A 12,427-nucleotide genomic window follows, 5' to 3' on the forward strand; every position below is an offset into this window, starting at 1 on the left:
TCTCTTCTCAGACTGAACAGTCCCAGGTCTCTCAGCCTTCTCCAGAGGAGAGATGTACTAAGCCCATCTCTATCTTTGTGACCTTCCTCTGAACTCTAGAAGTAACCTGTCTTTCTTAACTGTGAAGCTCAGAACTGAACATAGTACTCCAGATGTGGCCTCAGCAGGGCAGAGAAGAGAGGAGGATCACCTCTGTTGACCTGCTGGCCACTGACTTTTTAATACACACCAGGATGCCACTGGTCTTCTTGGCCACAATGTCAGCCTACCGGCTCATGGACAACCTGGTGTCCACCAGTTTACCCAGTTCCTTCTATACAGAGCTCCTCGCCAGCAGGTCATCCTCGTATCTGTACTGATGCATGTGGTTATTCTTCCCAACTTGTAAGAATCTACACCTCCCTTGTTGATTCTCATCAGGTTCTTCTTCACTCTACTTTGCAGCTTGTTCAGGTCTCACTGAAAGGGAGCACATCCTTCTGATGTGTCAGCCTCTCCTCCCAGCTTTGAATCATTAAGTGCATAAGAAGTGTGATTCAGTTTAGGTTTAGGGAGAGATCATCAGTTCTTTTACCTAATACAGTTCTGGTACAAAACAAAAATGAGGGCAGCTTTACATTTATTGTGCTATTAAATATCTGTCAAAATGTACACATATTAGAAAATCAATTTTTCTCTTAAGATTTCTTATGTATTTAATTTCTTTATGTCATATAGCATGGACAAACATGCTATCCATACAGAACATTTCCTGCTTGCCAACATCCTACAGCCGAACACTGAAATAAACAGATTCAAGAGTTTAAGTAAATATGAATATTTTCTGTTCTTCTGATTATATTTTTCATTCTCTACCATTTCTGTTTTCTTTCACACTTTTGAATAGTATATACAAATACTTGATCGTCAAACTACTGTGAGGAAACTTGATTAACTATTACCTCTCAGCTTCCACATCATGGCAGCCAGTTCAGAAAATGAACAGCCCACCATACATCCTAAAAAAAATACTAAAAAATCTCTGTATATTCTTATTTCACTCCTGAAAGGGAAGAAGATTTTTGTTTGCTTATGATAAGCTTCTGGGAGGACTTTCAGACATAAATGTCTTGATCAAACCTGTAGGAATGTCCATGTCCCAGAGAATTACTGAAATACTTCATTTCTGGGATGAAGATAGATAAAAGCAGTTGCAGGTAGAGAAGAAAAAGTCAGGAAGCTATAGAGACGACCTCATGATATCAATCTGTTATGATAATGCAGTTTTATGTAAAGATTTACTTCTTGTTGACTGAAATACCCTGTTTGCTTCTTTCTTAGTCTACCTTAGACTAAGTATTCTTTAAGTACTGATTTTGTCAGATGAATAGACAAATAGGCGAATATAGATAAAGATTTCAGAAGAACAAAGGTGCTGGAATGGTTAATTACTAAAACAAACAAACAAACAAAGCAGGAAAAATAAGACAGACCTTTGCCGGAGAAAAGAAAACATTTGTAATGGCTTCTCTGAGTATACACCTTTTTAAAGTCAAATTTTGCCTCCCCACAGTCATCAACAACTTGGAAAATGCTGATCCACACATCTGAATGCTAAATTTTGTTTCAAATTAGACTTGTAAGAACAGCTGTATTTCTGAGGAAGAGGGACAGCTTAGAGTAAGTGTATTCATAAATGTAGGATGCAAGGATCTCATTAGTTATCTTCCTTAGTAATATTGTCATTTAATAGAAAAGGCAGCAGACAGGGCATAATCCTGCCATTTTTTATTACAGACAAATTACCTCATCTAAGAGAAGATAAAAACAATCACAGTTTCATTAATTAATAGCTTTCATTTAGAGAAGGAGATTAAATATTTCTGGAAGAACAAATTTCAGCATGTATTTCAATCATGTTGACTACCTACCTAAGACCATTTCCAGATAAAAACGTGTATTGGATAAGACAGTTTCACACTACTCATATCCGAGTTTCTTGGCCTTTTTTTAGACACTGAAATTTAAATGAAAATTTACCATTTAAATTAGAACTGTTCCCTCCTCCTCCCCTTATTTCTTCCTTTCAGTTCTCAATTTTGACTGGAATGCTCTAAGAGCAGCACTTAAACTAATTGCAATTTCTTGCTTTTGCTTCACCCACCCTTTTCACTTTTCACTTTGTACATTCATATAAAAGGAAGGGTGACCTGCTTCCTCTGAAGGTGATGCTAATGCAGTTCAATAAATGGCAGAGAGAACAGAGTGACCTGAAATGGTGCAAGTCATATCAGAAAAGCATTTCATTTTTTTCTATTATGAAAATGAGATTTTCCTTTAAGAGTGTTTATTGAGCTGCAGTAGCATAATGTAAAAGTAACATAGACTTACGCAAGATGACCTCATTTATCATTCTGGGGTCAGCTAAAGATGTTGGAAGCATTCTGAGCACTGGTTAAAGAAAAACAATTTTTCATGGAAGAAATTTCTTAATCCCTTTGGGACTGACTCTTCAAACTACAGCATACTGCTGAAGAAAGAGCAAAGCCTTTATGTTATCCCTCAGCATTCAGCATTTGCACAGCACCTGTGCAGAAAGACAGTTGTAGTTTGAATAAATGTTAACTGTGTTCAGCAATATGGAGAGAAACTCTACACCTGCTCTGATCTCATAGTTGCTAAAGAGGAGGAAAAGTGGGCACCACAGCAGGCAAAGGTGTTTCACCAGACTTTGTATCAGGATGATAAATTTTCAGCGGAGCGCAGCTGCTTGGCTGCAATTCTCTACACATAAATAATTTGAAAGGCCGGTATTTTTAAGCTTTTAGTTACTTCTCCTGCTAGCCAAAATTATTCAAATGTGCTTAAGAACAGTGTTTAGAAGGAATTGATGAGGGGGTAGACAAGACAGTCAGCCGCTAACATGGAAATGTGCCTAAGGGTTCAGAGCAAACAGTGCTTCTTACAACTGCTCCATGTCTCTGACCATATGTTGTTCATCTGTTCATCTCCCCAACCATTCATTTGGACTAGGATGTTGAACTGTGCCAAATAAGCTTCCCAGGGAGTTTTTTTTTACAGAGGTGGAGGATTGTATTATCTGAGCTAAACTAATCTGACCTCTCCCCTCCAGGCATCTTTGAGTAAAAACAGGATGGAAAACTTCAACAAATATTCTCTCTGCTTCAATCACCTTCTTGTCTGGCCCAATTCCTCGCCCAAAGAGTTGATTTCTATAGTCTCCCTCATTCTCTTTTCAAGGCTATTGTTTAACGGCCCAAACCACTGCTTGCTGATCTCCGTTAGCAAATTTCAAGTTAGACAAAGTTTTCTTGGTCTCCTCTACTCCTGGAAAACCTGCTGGTATAGAGCAGTCAATTCACAGCTGCCATCCATTTTATAAGAACAGACAGAGCTTTGTAGTTGCTACTCAGAAAAGATGTTTCTAAGAATAGTTTATCATTAATTGTTTTGGAGAAATTTCCAGATGTTGCTTTAATTCATTTTGTGAAGTCTCCTGGCTCAATTTTAAGTCTTGTTTTAATTCTTTTTAGTCTCATATCAATTCCTTTGGCTATTTTTATATCTATGATCATTTCCATTATTTATTGCATATTGATTCAACAGCAATGTGAACACAGTCTGCTCCACTGATAAAACGATATCACTCCTAATACTAGTTTCACCTCTTCCAGTCCCAAAAAATGAAGTATTTTTATCTAATGTATTGCCTTTCTTAGCTGGAAAAACTGGTTTTGCTAGTGAGGTATATTTTCAATGGAGTCTTAACAAAACAGAGTGAAGAATTCTGTTCACTTATATGCTGAAGGCACAAAATACTGATGTTTCCTTAATCTGAAACTCACTTTCCCCCTTTGTACAGTATCCCAAAACTTTTCCCACAGCTGTCCCTTTTTTTTTTTTTTCTTTGTCCTCCTGAGGCCCAGCTACACATGGGCAGGGATAGCTTAGAGAAGACAAGACCTAAGTGCAAGGCCAGCTGGCATGTTCCTCAGCGGCTTGCTCTCTAAGGCACCACTGGCTCAGGCACTGGTTCTCTCTCCAGCTGCTGATCCAGAATGCCAGAAAAGGGACTTCAGCTGTTTGCCCTGACTATAAGGCAGCTAATGCCAATGTCTGTATCAGTGAAATTCACAACTGTACACAGAGCAGAAACACATCACCGGGTGCTACTGGCACCATTGGGTTATGTTCACTCTAAGCATCCTTTACCTCTGTACTGAGACAAAGGCAAATTCTTTAGTTTGAGGATTAGGCTCTTTCCTTTACAACAGGACATGAAGGAGCAGGCTAGCTTTCACACAGAGCCACCTAAACACAGTTTACACCTTTTTGGTGGCTGGTAAGTAACAACATGTCCACAGAAATCATCTATTGTTTCTTACTCACAGTTTCCTTCTCTGAGATTTTTGTTGAGATTGTTGTCACTGTTGAGGTATTTATTATTTGAACAAATATTTACCACCAGTAAAGCAATAAAAAACAGTTCATCTTTTACCACAGTTGCTTGGAGATCTTAGTCAAGACTATGAATTCTTAATCATTTTGGAGATAAATGAAAGAGAAATTTTGAGTTCCTTGAAAAGTATGTAGAACTTAAATAGTATTAAAAGTATACTTTGTTTTAAAAATAAGTGTTGGCAGTAGTATGAATCTAAAGGAGACAACAATAAGTCTGAAAAATGTATAATCTTTTTTTTTTTCAAATCAACAGACCAAAAAACCAAAAAGGAATCTCTCTCCATAACCCAACCTCACAAATAGAAAAGTAAAAAATTAATGTCATTATCACAGCCACAAAGCATGTTTTGTTCCTAATTTTTCTTCAGCTATAGCTTTACGAGGAACAGTACAGAATCAATGAAGCCTAAGCCAGTTTCAAATGGCAGGGTTTTTTTTCCTGTTTTAGTCACGTGTAGCATATAGAATGCATAGAACAATATAACACTTTTTTATTTTCAAACTGTTACCATCCTGATTTCAGCACCACTCACCAATTTCCACTTGACAGTAGAAAAATGTATGAGTACATTTGTTATGATTACATATTACTTTGCAACATGGGTGTTCAGCATTTTGGCTTGTCTGGGTCTCGTTGCATGAATAGGAATTATCTTGAGCAGCATGTAAAATATATAATATAACAAACACAAGTAACAAAGCTTTTTGTAAAACATATTTTTGTTAGAATATAAAAAACAGCAAAAAAAAAAATACCACATAGAAACATTGAGATATTTGACCTTAGTTTTTGTGAAATTAATGCATTAATATCTGGCTCAATGGAAGTGGTTACAATTCCTTGAGAACTCTCAAGGCATTCATCAGAGATTTTTGATGAATTATTACTCTTTCTGTGCTTCCTCCTTGAAAACACTTTTGTTCACAAATATAAAAGCAATGACATGAATAAGATGAGTTTGTAAATCATGGAATATTTTTCTCTATTAAGACAGGTCATATAAAAGTTTAGTTAAAGAGATGATGCAATCAGTTTTTTCTTGGAATTGAATGCCTGATTGCAACTCTATACACTTTTTTGAAATTGTATTTGAAATTATATTTGAAAACGTGCAGGTAATGTATTTATGTCAACTAAAAATGGAGTTGTGAATATCCCAAAAAATTGATGATTTTTTCAAAAATCTTGAAAACTATTCTCAAACTCCATTATCACAATGGAAAACACAGCTGCACATTTTTCACTGTTTACAGGCCTGTGTTTAGCCAATGTATCAAAATGCATGACATGATTATTGAGCTTGCCATTATTTAAGTTTCATTTCAAATGCTGCTATTGTCTGAAACACTGCAAAGATAAGTGATTTTCACCTTGAAGGTACATGCTTAACTCAAATGAGCAATAAAAATTAAGAGATTTAGTTGTGTCATTCAGTTGAACCAAATAAGCCATTTCTTCTGTGACATTATATTCATTATCAATTCCTCTAATGAAAATGGCAAAGTGAGCATATCTGTAGCATCAGTACTTTCATCTATTGCCAAAGAATAACATTTGAAATTAGCAGCTTTATTCTCCGAGGTTTTTTTGTTTGCTTGTTTGTTTATAGACTTTCCTGTTTCTTCACCTGGCTACACTCTGGTGAGACAAAATGATTTTAGAAAAATCCTTTTTTTTTTTTTTTTTAAGCATAACAGATAAAATGTGTCAAGATTTAACAAAATTATTATTATGAAATGTTGGTGTTTTGTTTTTTTTTTTAATCAGATTTGCTACCACATGACTAGTTTTTACAATAGAGTCTGTTTGAGTTTTAACTTTTAAAAAAGATTTTGTTGACATGAGACTTCTTTCAGTTCCACCATTTTGTCTTTACAAAGCATTCCTTGATACACATTTAATTTGGCAGCATGTTTTTGAAAACTTACATAATTTGTTTACAAATCAAGCATAGTGTCTTTATTAAAAAAAAAAAAAAAGTACTCATCTGTCCATTTTTTGTTGAACAGTCTTCTTTCATCCATGATTTTTCTTTTTCTGAGTGCTGTTTTCTTCTGAGGTACCACAAGGTAAGTTGTAATATTAGCACCAGCAATTGCTGGGTTTTTGTCAAGAAGCAGCACAAGCATATGCCACACAGAAAAGCCTGGGGTTCAGTGTGACCGAGTGCATGAGATGGGTGTGAGACGCAGAGTCAGCACATAGTATGCACTTCTCTTCCCCTGGTTCCAGCCCACAAAGTGTCAACCACACACAGATGATTTGATACTCACTGAGTGGTGGGTGCACACCCAGGGCAAAGCCACAGCCATGATTGTGCAGGTTAAGAGGTGTCCACATTGCAAGCTGTGCTGGATGTATGTGGCCAGCAGGCTATGGGTTGGACATACTTGCGTAGAACAAAGAACTCCCACTACTAATAATGCAGTTTGCTATTACAACTCATAGTTCATAGGAAAATAATCTAATTCTAAAATTATTCTACTTAAAATTTCATAGTGGCTTTATTCAAATTATTTTTCAAAGGAAATTATTTTTAATCCATGATGAACTAGAGTTAATCCTATGTTATTTGATTTTATAGTTTTACACCAAGCTGTTTTTATTTCTTTCAGAGATATTCAAAAAATTAGAGATGTATTTTCTCTCCACCCTTGCATTCATATCAAAACCAAAGCCTTCTCATCTCTCTATCTCTCCTTCACTATTTCACATACTTTGCATCATAAGTCTCATCACATACAACCAGGCAAATTTGAAGTGAGAAGCCAAACAGGAAAAATTGGAAAAGCCCAATCATTCTAGCTTTATCCTATGTTTTATGATTTCCTTCTTCACAGGCTCCTGTGCCACATCACACCATCTACTGCTCTTGGTGTGACTGTTACCATTATGCACAGGAAACATATCTCTGATGTTTTGTTGTTTTTGTTTGTTTGCTTGCTTTTGTTTTTTTAATAAAAAATGTGAATTTCTTACAATAAAATCTTTTTCTTTTTTTTCTTCTTATGTTTAGATACAGCAAATCACCTCTTTTTCAGCCTCTTCTACTTGCAAATGACTTCACTCAAGAACTGAAAGGTAAAAATCTGTTCTGGATCACAATGGTGTCAAATGAAAGCCTTCCAAATTTAAACTACATTCTACTATTGTAGCATTTGAAATTTAAGTATCCTTTACATATTCTTAAATTTTCAGTGATTGAATCATGAGCTGAACATACTTTTCATATTTGCATAGTCAGGTGGAAATTATGTAATTGATTACACGACTCTTGTTGTAAAATGAGAGCAGCAATATTTGTTGCTTGTATTGTATTAGTGTCTATAGGTAAAATCAGGCCAAAGGCTGCTCTGAATTAGTCAATATAGAGATAGCTGCAATTCATCAAGAACCTAAGCAAGAATCCAGAAACAGAAACATGAGTGTTTAGCTGAACATATTAACATTTCTAAGGTCAATATTCAAACTATATTTCAATATCCACCTTCTGTATCCATATGTACCAGGCAAAACGGGAAGAATAGGGAATTTTCTTTCAGTTTTGCCTTTTTAAACTAAGAAGACACCAAACAAAAAAAAAAGAAAAAGAAAAAAAATTTAAATGCATTTTTACTAAAGCCCCAGCAGAAAGGCAGAGAATATGGCTTGAATAAGATGAGCAGGTATAATAGTAGAAATAAGCGAGAGATCATGGACACTGAGTGTTCTCAGTGCTGTCTCAAAGAGTCTTTAGCTTGATCCACTTCTACCTAGAAAGAGTCAAGGTAACTTCAAAACACTGCACAAAATAGGGTCTACAGTGCTTCCGTATTTTAATTCCCTCTCTACAGAAATATCTAAAATATCAGTTGCTCTCATATTCCAGTCCTCTTTTGGATCTCATTATCCAATAGGCTTTGGACCTTTCCTTCTACCAACTATTCTTTAGTCAGAACAGAACTGTTCTTTAGTCAAAATAGGAAATACCCAAGATTTTGAGCACATACTCAGACATTCAGTATTCTCATTAATCCAGATATTTTTGCACAGAGCAAACTGGCAGATCTCCAGCAACACTAAGATATTTACCTTTCCTTACCTGAAAAAAACAGCTCTCATGAAACTACTCACATAAAAACTTCATACACAAGTTTTAATATTCTCTGTGTTACCCTTGACTCTGCTTGAGGCAGATCATAAATGGAAGTTATATAAAATGATTTGCAGCTGTGAAAATTAGTTCACTGCACAATTTGCATAAAGTATCATCCATGACATTCATTGAATATCACAATAATAGTCATATGAAGGTGAACATCCATATGCTTGCAGGATCTAGGCCTAAAAATATAGGTCTTGGCAAGGTATAGAGTCTCCAGAGCACTTGCAATCTAATTAAAACTGACAAAAGGGTTCTAATCCAAAATACAGATTTTTTTTTTTTTTCCTAGGGCTTATTAAAAATACAGCTAAGATGATGATGGGTTGCTTTGTTTTGCTTTATTTTCCCATACTGGTTCTACTTGAATGTAGTTTACAAGCAGCTAATTGTGGTGGGAGCAGGCCTTTCCCTTTCTTTATTTCTGGATGATCTTGGATCTTATCTCACATCCCATCTCTATCCTCATCATGAAGACTTTGAAACTACACCAGAATATATCTTCCTGGCTATTGTTAGACAACAATAAATCTCCATTTTTCCTTTGTTTTCCTGGATATGCTTCTCTAAAAATTCAATTTCTCTGATGGACATATGTCTCTCTTCCTGCTCTTCTTTTGATTTAAATAGAGTTTTTCCCATTATTCTTCAGAGCTGTGATGTATCATATATCATGAAGTACTTTGGTGAGATGGAAAACGAAAACCAGGAACCCAGAGCATCGAGTTAATAATTACTTCTTAAATCTTCATTCTCAGTTTATTGCTTTAGAGGCATCAACAAAGTCTTTACTCTTTCTTTTAATCAGGATATTTATTCTGAAATTTAGGCAGCTTTATGTTCATATCTACAAGTAATTCTAAATATCTCTATTTCATATCCCTCCAAGGATTTAATTTTATGTCTTTCAAATGTAAAAGTAATACTTGGATTAATAGACACTAAAAAGAGAATTAAATACCTTGTGAAAAACAAACAAAAAAAAAGCGTGTGTGCATATGTGTGTCAGTTATTGATAAGCAATATATTAGCAAGAAAATGATGTTCGTCCACCAGCAAAAATACCATTACAATGTCAGTCTCCATGTTTACCCTTTCAAATTTGTCTTCCATCCTCTCTGGCATATGATGAACAGTCAGAAAAAGTTCAATACACTTCAGATTTGAAAGACAGTATGAAGAAGTGAAGATACAAGTAGTAGCATAAGAATGTAGAATAAATACTGCTACATGTCACCAAACAAATGAGAGAATGTATTGGAAGTAATTTATGACAACAACCATAGAATAAAGAGAAAATGCATCTCCAGCTGGAAGTAGATCATCTTACAACATAAAGAGATTATAAAAACAGATATCAGGAAGCTGGAGACAGTAGAACTTCAAATTATATCTACTGAACAACAAAAAAAAGTGGAGCCCACAGAAGCTAGTGTACCTTTTATACTTGCGACAAATTGCTCATTACATGTACTTTTGTATCAGAAATATATATGTATATACACGTGGTTTTTTTGCTTGAAAACTCCTGTGGGAATAGTACAGGTATAGTTAATTTGGTGACAGTATGAATATTTTAAATTTGTTCTTGATGCAGAGGAATTTAAGTACAGTGAGAACAGTACCAAACCACTTAGGGGCATATTATTCAAAATATCCTTGCTAAGCAGGATGAGCACAACAGGAGATGCAATTGCTATTCTGCTGTTTCCAATCTGCAACACTCACCACACATCCAAAAGGATCAAGGCTCCTGCCCCTTCACTCCAGCTCAGACGGGATACAGAGGGTTCCAAAGTAAGCCAGGGTACCAGGACTTTCACTCCAGCTGCTCCAAGGTCCCGTTCTGTGGCCTGGCCCCAATGTTTCCTGGCTCTACCCCAGGCCCAGTCCACTCCATAACAGATATCCATTTATGTTTCCCAGCCTTCCCTGTCTAATAAAACTCTTATTTCTCACTTTTTGTTATAAAAAGTTGGATGTTAATAACAGTTGTATCTATTCCTTTTTCATTTTTCAGAAAATTATTAACTTAGCCGGTAAGAGCTGGACAATACTTCTATGCTAGTCAAATATATAATGAAATATAAGTCAATATTATGCTTGGTGGGAGCATTACTTTCAGATAGGCTTCAGTCCATGACAACTGTGCATTATACAGTGTGTTTTGTTCAAAGTTCTCTGGTTATTTTACATGAATGACATCATGAGATTAATCACTAAATTCATGAGATTAATCAGCTAAATTTTTAGATGTTGATTTTTTTGTTTGTTTTTTTTACCTTCTCTTGCTAGATGATACAAAGGTTTGTTCATTGGTTTCTCTTCCAGTGTGTCCTGCCAAATTGTTCCTGGAGGTTCAGAACTACTGCAGTTAACAGCCAATGCAAGGATACTCTTCTGGGTTATTAGTAAACAGAGGTAAATAAATTCATCTGATTTCATTTCGATTCCACACAAGCATCATAGGTTCAAAATGTTAACAGAAACACAGAAATTATCAGATTCATATTGAATTGAGAAATCCTGTGAAGAAAGCATAAAAGTAATAGAGGGGAAAAAGAGAATATACATAGAACATAGAATTAAATGAAAATGACAAAAAAGCAGAAAGGTTTTGGTTTTGATCTATTCCATTTTCCTTATTTGAAATGAATTGTTTTGACATTTTAAAATGGACTTCTCTTCAGACTCATATGAGATCAAATTGTCATCCATGTTAATATATCTTTGCGTGGCTGTGATCTTAAAGTTATTCTGAATGTATCACCTTCTTAAGATTTTATTAGTGGAAGTTCTTTCATGTGTTATGATGTAAGATATCAGGGTACCGGAAGTCCGTCTCATTTCTTCTTAGGTCAAACATGCTGGGGAGGACAAAAGGAAGTTATGATTTATAATTCTGCTCATTCATTTTCAAAGCTTTTTTAGGCAATCTGTATAGAAAATTACAAACTCACACCACTTTTGTACTGCTACTGTAACATGATGGAAAGCACAGTAATGACAGCAAAGGTCCCAAGCTGCAGCAAGTGAGAATTTGCTGAAATGCAACAGCAGCAGGCACAAAAATAAAGCTGCTTACCTGCAGAAGGCCTCAGGTATGCAGGGACCTCCAGCAAGGCACCCTTGCCTCCACTGCCAGCCCTTAAATGAGGTTTGGAAAGAGCATTGCACGAACCTGAGTTCCCATGGGCTGGCCCTATCTTCCTACCAGTTGTTCTGTCACTGGTTCAAGCTGTGACTTAGCAATTCCACTACAGCTATCAAACAGTCACATGTTTTTCCCAATTCCAGAGAAATGGGCTTTGACATTCTCTCTAGCAAATAGGATTTTAAAAACTGAATACAAATTAAATACAATTCTTCTTTATGTTATTGCTTGTATTTGCATTTCATTCAGCTCAGACTACTGCTGTTTCACACTTCCTTCACGCTTAGCTTCAAACTGTATTCTCAGATGCTAATCCAATACAGCATTTTCAGCCTGACATTTCTCTATCTGGACCTTTTCACCCAAATTTCACAAGGTTTATCATTACCTTGGCTTTTGAGAGTCAAGCCGTTTGCATTTTTATGCTTCTCAGGCTCCTAAACAGACAAGTCACTAGCATCCTTACAAACATTCTCTGCTCTTGCTTTAGGTTATCTAATGGAACCTGATGGTTTTTGACACTTCTTGCTTTTCTTTTTTTCACTGCAGGTGTTCTGGAAATTTGACTATAAACCAGCACCATATACACTCATTGGTAAAAATGTTCTGTGATAAAATATAAAGCAAACAAACAAGGGTATAAATCTGTTGAGCATGCTGCCCTTATATA

The sequence above is a fragment of the Tympanuchus pallidicinctus genome, unplaced genomic scaffold (genome assembly GCF_026119805.1).
Source record: "Tympanuchus pallidicinctus isolate F22 unplaced genomic scaffold, pur_lepc_1.0 scaffold2, whole genome shotgun sequence".
Classification (NCBI taxonomy): domain Eukaryota; kingdom Metazoa; phylum Chordata; class Aves; order Galliformes; family Phasianidae; genus Tympanuchus; species Tympanuchus pallidicinctus.